At 34.0% G+C, this 9,480-nt stretch overlaps 1 pseudogene; it reads right to left on the minus strand.

Annotated features, from left to right (window-relative positions):
* Positions 1-7,522: 7,522 nt before the first annotated feature.
* Positions 7,523-9,150, minus strand: LOC109214859 (annotated as a pseudogene).
* Positions 9,151-9,480: the final 330 nt, after the last annotated feature.

The raw sequence follows: 9,480 nt of genomic DNA on the forward strand, positions 1-9,480 counted from the left end.
TTTCGATCGCCATTGTCTTGAGAGGGTAGAGGCGGTTTTCTTAAGTGATTGTAGTCAGGTGCAAATATTCTTAAATCCTGTAGTATCCATATCATATCTCTACTTATCCATCCCTTGAGTATTGGAAAGGAGGATTAAAATAGTCTAACGTAAAGACAATAGGTACCCATTAGTCGAGGAGACAAGAAAGAAGCAGAGAGAACAACACATTTTTTCTGTCATTAAAAGGCATTAGGTTTATATTAACAGTGGAATTGATCAAGTAAAATATTAGTAATGAGTTGATGGGTGACCACTATAGGTGTGTTTTTGAAGTTTTCGGCATTCTGCTCTATTGTTTAAACAAGACTAAAAACACACAATAAAAAACACACACCCGGGGGAATAAAGTACACACCGTAAATGAACCCAGCAGGTTGTGTTCATGTGGGAAATGGACCACCTACCACATGCCGTGCTCACATACCATGAAGTGCTTTCAACAAACAGGTTTAGGGGCAACCAACTATGTTGATAGGCAATACAGTGTTGTTGCAATACTTAAACACATATAGTGGGCAGTTACAGCCAGTGGGTGCTGAGCATTATTGGCCGCCGAAACCATTTAAAATGTTGTGTAACAAGACTATTTGCGCAAGCTACAATTGCAAAAGGGAACGCGTTATACGGAACCAAATGGATGTTGGTGATACCGTTTTTGCGCGTAAATGTGGCATATGCTCGCAAACAGGACACGACTGTCGTTAAATGTCCTTCAGCTGGTTTAGGTGGCGGTGGTAATCCAGCTTCTGGTGAAAGTTCGTCTAATGTGCCCAACTATCAAGGATACACGTAGTGTTTTATTTTCGTAATATTTTTTGTAAAAGTGTCTGTACTTGTTTATGTTGCAAGATGTATCAAATAAAATTATGTTTCCACAGCCTTGTTACATCTTATTGATATTTAACATTTTTCAGTTGAGTAAATTAATGAATTCTCCCTCCCGTTCATGTAATCAAATATAGTATTGGATTAAAAAATGGAAAATTGTTACGTTCACTTTCGAGTTTCACTCTAAAATTATTAGAAAACTACACTGTCAGAGGAGGAAGATGTTTTGATAAATAAGTTGAATATATATAGCACGGTAAAATACTACGTTTTGTGTGTTGCCTTGTCGATCTGAAAAGCTGCCCGACTGCGAAAAAGCTGTTTCGTATCAGAAAAAATATTTAACACACCAAGCATTAGCGCGATTAAATACTACATTTTGTGTGAATATATATAGCGCGGTTAAATACTACATTTTGTGGCGTTGTCTCGCCGATTTGAAAAGCTGTCTGACTGCGAAAAAGTTATTTTTGTATTAGAAAGAATCTTTAACACGCCAAGCATAGCGCGGTTAAATACTATGTTTTGTGTGAATATACAGCGCGGTTAAATACTACATTTTGTGTGTTGTCTTGTCTTGTCATCTGAAAAGCTGCCCGACTGCGAAAAAGTTGTTTCATATCAGAAAGAATCTTTAACACGCCAAGAATAGCGCGTTCACATATGGGTTCCAGGCTCGATATTTGGAGCCCAGTAGCACCAATTTATCCTGAATTCTTCTATGTGTTAGTTTATAATTTTATATGTTAGTTTGTAAATTGAATAATAAATTTTTATAAATAAATATTCACATATGGGTTCCATGTCGAATTTTGGAGCCCAGTAGCACAATTTATCCTGATTTATTCAATGTGTTAGTTTTATTATTTACATGTTAGTTAGTAAATTAAATAATTATTTTTTATAATTAAATATTCATATATGGTTTCTAGGCTCCATATTTGCAGCCCACTAGCACCAAGATATCCTGAATTCTTGTATGTGTTAGTTTTATTATAATTTTATATGTTAGTTTGTACATTAAATAATTAATTTTTATTATTAAATATTCAGATATGGGTTCCAGGCTCGTTATTTGGAGCCCAGTAGCACCAATTTATCCTGAATTCTTCTATTTGTTTGTTTTATTATTTTACATGTTAGTTTTACAATTTTATATGTTTGTTTGTAAATTAAATAATTAATTTTTATAATTATACAATATTTAATTATTAAATATTCATATATGGGTTTCAGGCTCCATATTTGCGGCCCAGTAGCACCAAGATATCCTGAATTCTTGTATATGTTAGTTTTATTATAATTTTATATGTTAGTTTGTACATTAAATAATTAATTTTTATTATTAAATATTCACATATGGGTTCCAGGCTCGTTATTTGGAGCCCAGTATCACCAATTTATCCTGAATTCTTCTATTTGTTAGTTTTATTATTTTACATGTTAGTTTTATAATTTTATATGTTTGTTTGTAAATTAAATAATTAATTTTTATAATTATACAATATTTAATTATTAAATATTCATATATGGGTTCCAGGCTCGATATTTGCGGCCCAGTAGCACCAATTATATGTTGACTATAATTTGACAGAGTTTGTGTTTGATCTATCAGTTATTTTGACGTATTTTTCAGTATAAGAGATACTTAAACTACAGGAAAACTACGCTAAAAGGCACTACATTTTACTACGCTAAAAGACACTAACATTTACATTATACTACGCTAAAAGGCGCTACATTTTACTACGCTAAAAGGCATTACATTTTACTACCCTAAAAGGGCACTATATTCTAGTCTTTAAGCAAATAAATAATATAAACCTATTAAAACACAACAAATACATTTGTAATCACAAAACATTCACAAAAATACATATAAAATAGTAATAGATTTATTAACAAATAATAACAATTTTACAATTTTTACATATTTTTTTTAGAATATTATATATCTTAGTCCGGATAAAAATAACATACCAATTTAATCGCTAAAAAAATACAAAACAACATAGAACACATTCAGAATAACTATATAGCATTATCTATACGAGTTTGGACATAAATTAAATCGGAATACCTCGATTTATGTTTTTCGAAAAGTTGAAGATTTAAAATTTGACTCCGAAACAAGCAACCCACAACAATAGAAGGCTTGGCTAGGATGTGGGACCAATTTTGATTAGTTTTTGTGGGACGGTGGGGTTCACTCGAGTTTTTTATCTTTTTAATGGGGGGGGGGGGGGGGGGGGGGGGGGACCGCTGTTCGAGTTTAAAAATTGGGGAAAGGGGTTCTGTCCAAAACGTGGGGGGAAAGGGAAAGGGACGATATTTATATAGGTATAGCGCGGTTTCTTACTGCATTTTATATAAAACTGTTATAAATAGAATTCTATTTAAGGTGAATGTCTATATTTTGGAGAGATCTTAGGCTTTGTTACTTGGTGGCTAAGTCACTTTTTTCCTATAAATAGAGGGGTTCTATTCCATTGTAAATCACTCCTAGATCAATAAGAATTCGCTCTCCCTATTTTTCTCTGCAATATTCTTCTTCTTCTTTTATTGTTTATAACACGTTATCAACACGAGACTCTAACCAATTGAGTAGAAGCTTTGGGATTGAGTATAATGATTGTCAATTGTTCCATGAACTTCCTTCATGATTAAATTCTGGATTTAAGGTAAGTATTTTACTTTATTTTTTCTTTTAAATTCTTGACATTCTATAATTTGATTTTAAATACAAGCAAAGACAATAAATTTTGATTATAACTCTAATGGAGTTAGTAAGGAATTATAACTACTCGAAGTGGTAAAATTTCTATGTCTTGCCATGATCAAATTCATGTATGATTATGGCACAAGAAGTGGAAATTCGTCCCACTGAATTTGCTCCATTCTCATTCCCTTAAGAGAATGTGATAGCAATATGTGATAAGTCTGAAAGAAGATAAAATTATTACCGTGAAGGTATCAATGGATGTGGATGTGGCAATAGACGAAATTATAATCGTCATCATTGTGATAATGAGAATAATAAGGATTCTCAAAATAAGCCTTCACTCCGTGAACTTAATGTTTGTCATTGATTTGACATAAGATTTCGTAAAGCACATACAGATGACTATGGTCCATTCATGATGTGAATGTGAAAACATCTAATTTATGAATACATATTCATTCTTGGAAGAATATGAATGTGCTACAGTGGTAGTGAATATACCACACCCACCTCTAAAAGGAGGTTTGAGATGATATAAGAAAACAATGTCATTATTATGGCATGAATGGTCATTGGTCACGTACCTATTGTACGCCAAAATATTTTGGTAATGTGATTAATAAAGAATAACAGTAATGCAAGAAACAGATCTTGCATATAATTTTGACCATGACTATAATAGTATAACTTTCTCTTTAAAAGAGATATTCACCATATGGATGTTGATGTATATGTGGTAGTACAAAATTGATTGAAAGCTCTAGAAGAGCCAATTATACTATTTTGGAGAAAATTGATTATCAATAAGACGTTGTGTTGTAGCAAGTCTCAAAGAAGCTTATTGAGTTTTTAAAGTATTCGCGAAAGCGTTTGGTCATACTGAGACTATAAATAAAGGAAAGATTTAATATCTTCTATTACTACAACTTGTAGCGGGGTAATATGTATGTGAAAAGTTACCCGCTTTATTCTCCATTTTGTACTACACAAATAAAAGAATACCACAATAAAGTGGATGTTTATTGATATAAAAACCCATATCTAATAAACTTGGAGTTTATTGATAATTGCACACGTCATGGTGTAAATCTGAAGTTTATTAATATTGATAATTTATTCAGTTGGCATAATTGGTTTACCCATATCAATTAAAGTATGATGTGCAAAAATAAAAGAGAATTCACATGGGTAAATATTAAAGAACTAGAAAGTTCTTTATGAATTCTCTTATATTGCTTGTTCTCATTAATTAATTGACCAACTAAAATTGAGATTGAATCCCATGAATCCTGGAAATATCAAAGGTGAATATGGGCCCATTCACCTGCCATGTATATCACATAAGATGCATCTATGATATGGTTACATGTGCGATTATTAATAACCCGCAACATGGTATTTTGCGAGGTAACTTGCTCAATAATTTAATTTCGAGCATAATTTTCAAATTTTCTATTCAAGAAGTTCATCTTGACAAGTTGGTTTACATCACAGTTGGTTTAGCAAAGTAATTTATTGAGTGCCTCCACTTAATATCTAAACTATTGCTTATGAGAACAAAGTTATCTATATCAATTTGATATAGGTTATATACGAAAGTATATTACATTCTCCCCTCACAAGTGGTTCAGGGTCAGGAACCAAATAATTTCATCTTATTATTATTGATGTGCGTTGTATATTTTGATTAACACCATAACGCACAAAGATGGGTTCTCAAAGTTGAGGAAGCAAGTTAGTTTTTCTAACATGAGGGGGAGACAGGATAAAAAGTTGAGAAAAGTTACGTGGAATGAATTATCATGTGTACATATAGATCCTCGAATAAAATAATATGAACTTGAAGTTCATAAAAAGATAATTCATTTGCAATATATTACAAAGCATGACAGACGTATTTGCTGACCCAAAGAAAGTAACTATATTCTCATTGCAAATGCTTTTATTAAGTCCTAGAAGGACAAAGTCTATGGTACGCTTGAAGCGTATAGATAAATTGATTTCAAATAAACTTCTTGATAAAGAAGATGAGCAAATGATCTAAATTAAATGATCATAACAAAGGAGGCAAATGATCTAGAAGATCACATGACATAACACTTCATAAAATCTCAGGAGAGATTCAAGTACGTGAAAATATAAATGAAGGGATCTCTATGTTATGTCTTTATGAAAAAAAAGGAGGTTGGAACCAATATAAAATATTCGTCGACGACATCTATGAATGCGCTAAGTATAGATGAGAATTTAAGTTTGTCGAATATAGATACAAAAATGTTGGCCAAATAGAAGAGACACAATTCAAATAGAATTTGTTTCATATGCAAGACATGTAGTTTTGAACATGTAGTTCAAACACTTAAAAGTATAAAAATAATGGTATGTGCAATCAGTTTTCGTTATCTTATTTGTCTAGCATGACATGAAAACTTGATATGCATATAATTAAAGTCTATTTATGACTTATATGACAATCCTTGAAGGATTTAAATTGTTTGAAGCATATAAAATTCTTGATCTTGAAGTACCACATCTTCAGTGCAATTTGTGCACGTATGTATCTTGCTATAACTATAAGCATGATAATATGATAGCGAGAATACCTATATGGAGATATTGAAAAGCCATTCCACGACATTATATATCTATCAAGAATGATGATTTCAAGGTGCAATATATTCGTTCAAGTTAATATGGCTGATTTATTCATCAAATCTCTACCAAAGATCTTTTGAAGATGGTGCACAAGATTGGAATGCAAATGCTTAAGGACGTGAATTGATGCTCTTATCAGGGGGAGTTAATATGCATTGTACTCTTTTTCCCTTACAAGGTTTTGTCCCACTGAGTTTTTCTTGCAAGGTTTTTAACGAGGCAACCAAAAGGCATATTGTTAGATATGTGTACTCTTTTTCTTTCTCTAGAATTTTTTCCCCACTGGATTTTATTTTAGTTAAGGTTTTAACGAGGCACATTATCTGTTGAATAGACATTCAAGGGGGAGTGTTATAAATAGAATTCTATTTAAGGTGAATGTCTATATATTTTGGAGAGATCTTAGGGTTTGTTACTTGGTGGCTAAGTCACTTTTTCCCTATAAATAGAGGGGTTCTATTCCATTGTGAATCACTCCAAGATCAATAAGAATTCGTTCTCCCTATTTTTCTCTTCAATATTCTTCTTCTTCTTTTATTGTTTATAACAAAAACACAGTAATAAACCGCGCTTTACCTGGAAGTTGATAAGACGTTAAGGTAAAGCGCGGTATTAAACTGCGTTTTATATAAAACGCAGTAATAAATCGCGCTTTACCTTAACGTGCCAAACAGCCGTTAAAGTAAAACGCAATAATGGTAATTTTTTTTTCCACCTAAAAAAGTATTTTGAGTCCAAGAGAACCACATTTCGGTTCGGAACTCTTGCTTGACTTGCATTTCTTCAATAGAGGAGTCCTAATTACAGGGAACAAACTTGGCCTCCACGCAGATAAAGGAAAAAGAGAAACGGAGGCCAGCCAATAAATCTCCACCACTCATTTCAAAACTTGCTGCCAAAGTATATTCACAGGCACATGCCTATTATCAAAGCTAGAATCGGTTGGACCCAACATTACGCTTGTAGGAGCACACTCCAATTAATGCTCGGTCAAAGTCAAATTACAAGGGCTAAGGTTTAAATTTTAAAATAAAGCAATAAATATGACTAAACCATAATAATAATAGTAATAATAATAATAATGCACCATCCGTTTCAATTTATGTGAATCTATTTTTTTTAGTCCGTGTCAAAAAGAGTGACCCATTTTCATATTTAGAAACAATTTACCGTTTCGCAATGATCTATAGTCACACATATATATGTGCCTCATTTTACCCCCACAAATTCAAAAGTTTTCTCTTTTTTCTTAACTACCTGTCCAGTCAAATGTGTTCACATAAATTGACCCTTTATCCGGTGCTTAATGATACTCTCGGCTGTTTCAATCTCCTCCTGCCCCGTCAAAAAAATTAATATATCACCATCACCCTGTGGTTGAGTTGCATGGATTTGAAGGGCAGTAACTACTGCTGCATCCACGTAATCTGCTATTGGTGCTTTTGTATGGTGTATGTCAATAGGAAACCGCCTTCCAGGTATTTTAAAAATCGGAGCGCAGTCAAAATAATCGCTGAACTTTTCTGCATCCAGGGTGGCACTAGAAATAAGCAATTTGAGATCAGGTCGAGCACGAGCAACATCCTTAACCAAGCCAAACAGAATATCAGTTGACAAAGTTCTTTCGTGAGCCTCATCCACCATGATGACACTATAGCTCGCCAAATCAGGCTCTCTAAGAAACTCTCTTAGCAGCATTCCATCAGTCATGTACTTCAGAACAGTTTTTTCAGAAGTACAGTCTTCAAAACGGATGGAATAACCAACTTGGTGCCCGAGTTTAACTCTCATCTCATGAGAAACTCGTGCAGCAACCCTCATTGCAGCAACTCGACGAGGTTGAGTACAACCAATCTTCTCACCGTTCTTAGTATAACCCGCCTCGTGCAGATATTGAGGTATTTGAGTTGTCTTCCCAGAACCTGTTTCTCCAACTATAATAAGAACCTGATGATCCTGAACAGCTTGGAGCAAAGCATCCTTATAGGGATAAATTGGCAGGTCCTTCCTATCCTCATTAAGTTTAGATTTTTTTACTGACGACTCACTGGTAGGCTGCTGCTTATCAACATTAACACTAACACCATCAGTATCCATCACAGCTGCCTTTAAGAAATCAATTTGGTCTTCAAACACAAATTGATAATCTGTTGGCTTTCTGTCTTTTGATCCAAAATGAAGTGTTGCCTTGTGAAGCTGATTTTGCTCCCATGCTTGTTGTGGATGAATCTCCCGTTCGTCCCTGTAACGCTGCGTAGTCACAGAAAATCTCTTTTTCTGATTGACATTACCACCTTCAAAATTATCATACTCTTCAGGAATCCTATACACATCCGCCGCCTCTTCTTCTGACCACTGCTTCTTACTAACTAGGTCAACAATTTCCTTCTTGTATCTTAATTCCCGTTGTTCTGATTCAGTCAATTTGTCCACCTCAAATAAGTGTCCCTCTTCTTCGATATCACATTTGATCTCTGCTCCCGTTTCTTCAAATACTCTTGCCTAGATTTTTTCCTCAAATTTTCAGTCATAGCCTTTTCTTCTTCAGTACGTCTCTTAACCGCCCGTCTTTGAACATTGTTGTCGTCTTCATCGGCCTCCAAAAGCGTGTAGGTCTTCTGCTTCTTGGCCAACAATGCGGCCTCTCTTTCTCGTTGAACATACACATTTGTCCTATTTTTGCGCTCAACCCTGGCAAAAATTTCATGAGCAAACTGGCTTACGCTAGTTTCATCACATGATGGCAACATTCCTGTATCAACAAACTGATTTGCGAGATCCTCTGGTGATGAACATCTCTTAGATGCACTAATAATATGAGCGATATCTAGTTCTGTCGTCGTTGAATTGTACCCTAGGGACCTCAATTTCTCTCCAACCCACGTCTTCAAAACAGACGCCATCTTAATTTCGTCTGCCAACTTTGTGATCAGAAAAGGTAGACCGATTTTGATTTTTCTTTGAATGAGGAAGAGAGGGCATTTGGCAAGGCTTAAATAGACTATTCCGAGGTGAGTTCTACTTTCGTAATTATAATGCTAGTGGGAATGAGAAAATTGAAACCAAATTTGGATTGGTTTTGGGAAACAAAAAAAAAGGTATATTACTCCGTAATAATTGTTGAGTCTTTATCTTTATTTTCCTCAACCTAAAAGCCTTTTGTATCTTTTAGTTCACGGATCCTTAAAACCCCATATAAATTCAATTGTTATCCGGATTCAAGGGTAAACAGT

The sequence above is a fragment of the Nicotiana attenuata genome, unplaced genomic scaffold (assembly GCF_001879085.1).
Source record: "Nicotiana attenuata strain UT unplaced genomic scaffold, NIATTr2, whole genome shotgun sequence".
Taxonomy (NCBI): Eukaryota; Viridiplantae; Streptophyta; class Magnoliopsida; order Solanales; family Solanaceae; genus Nicotiana; species Nicotiana attenuata.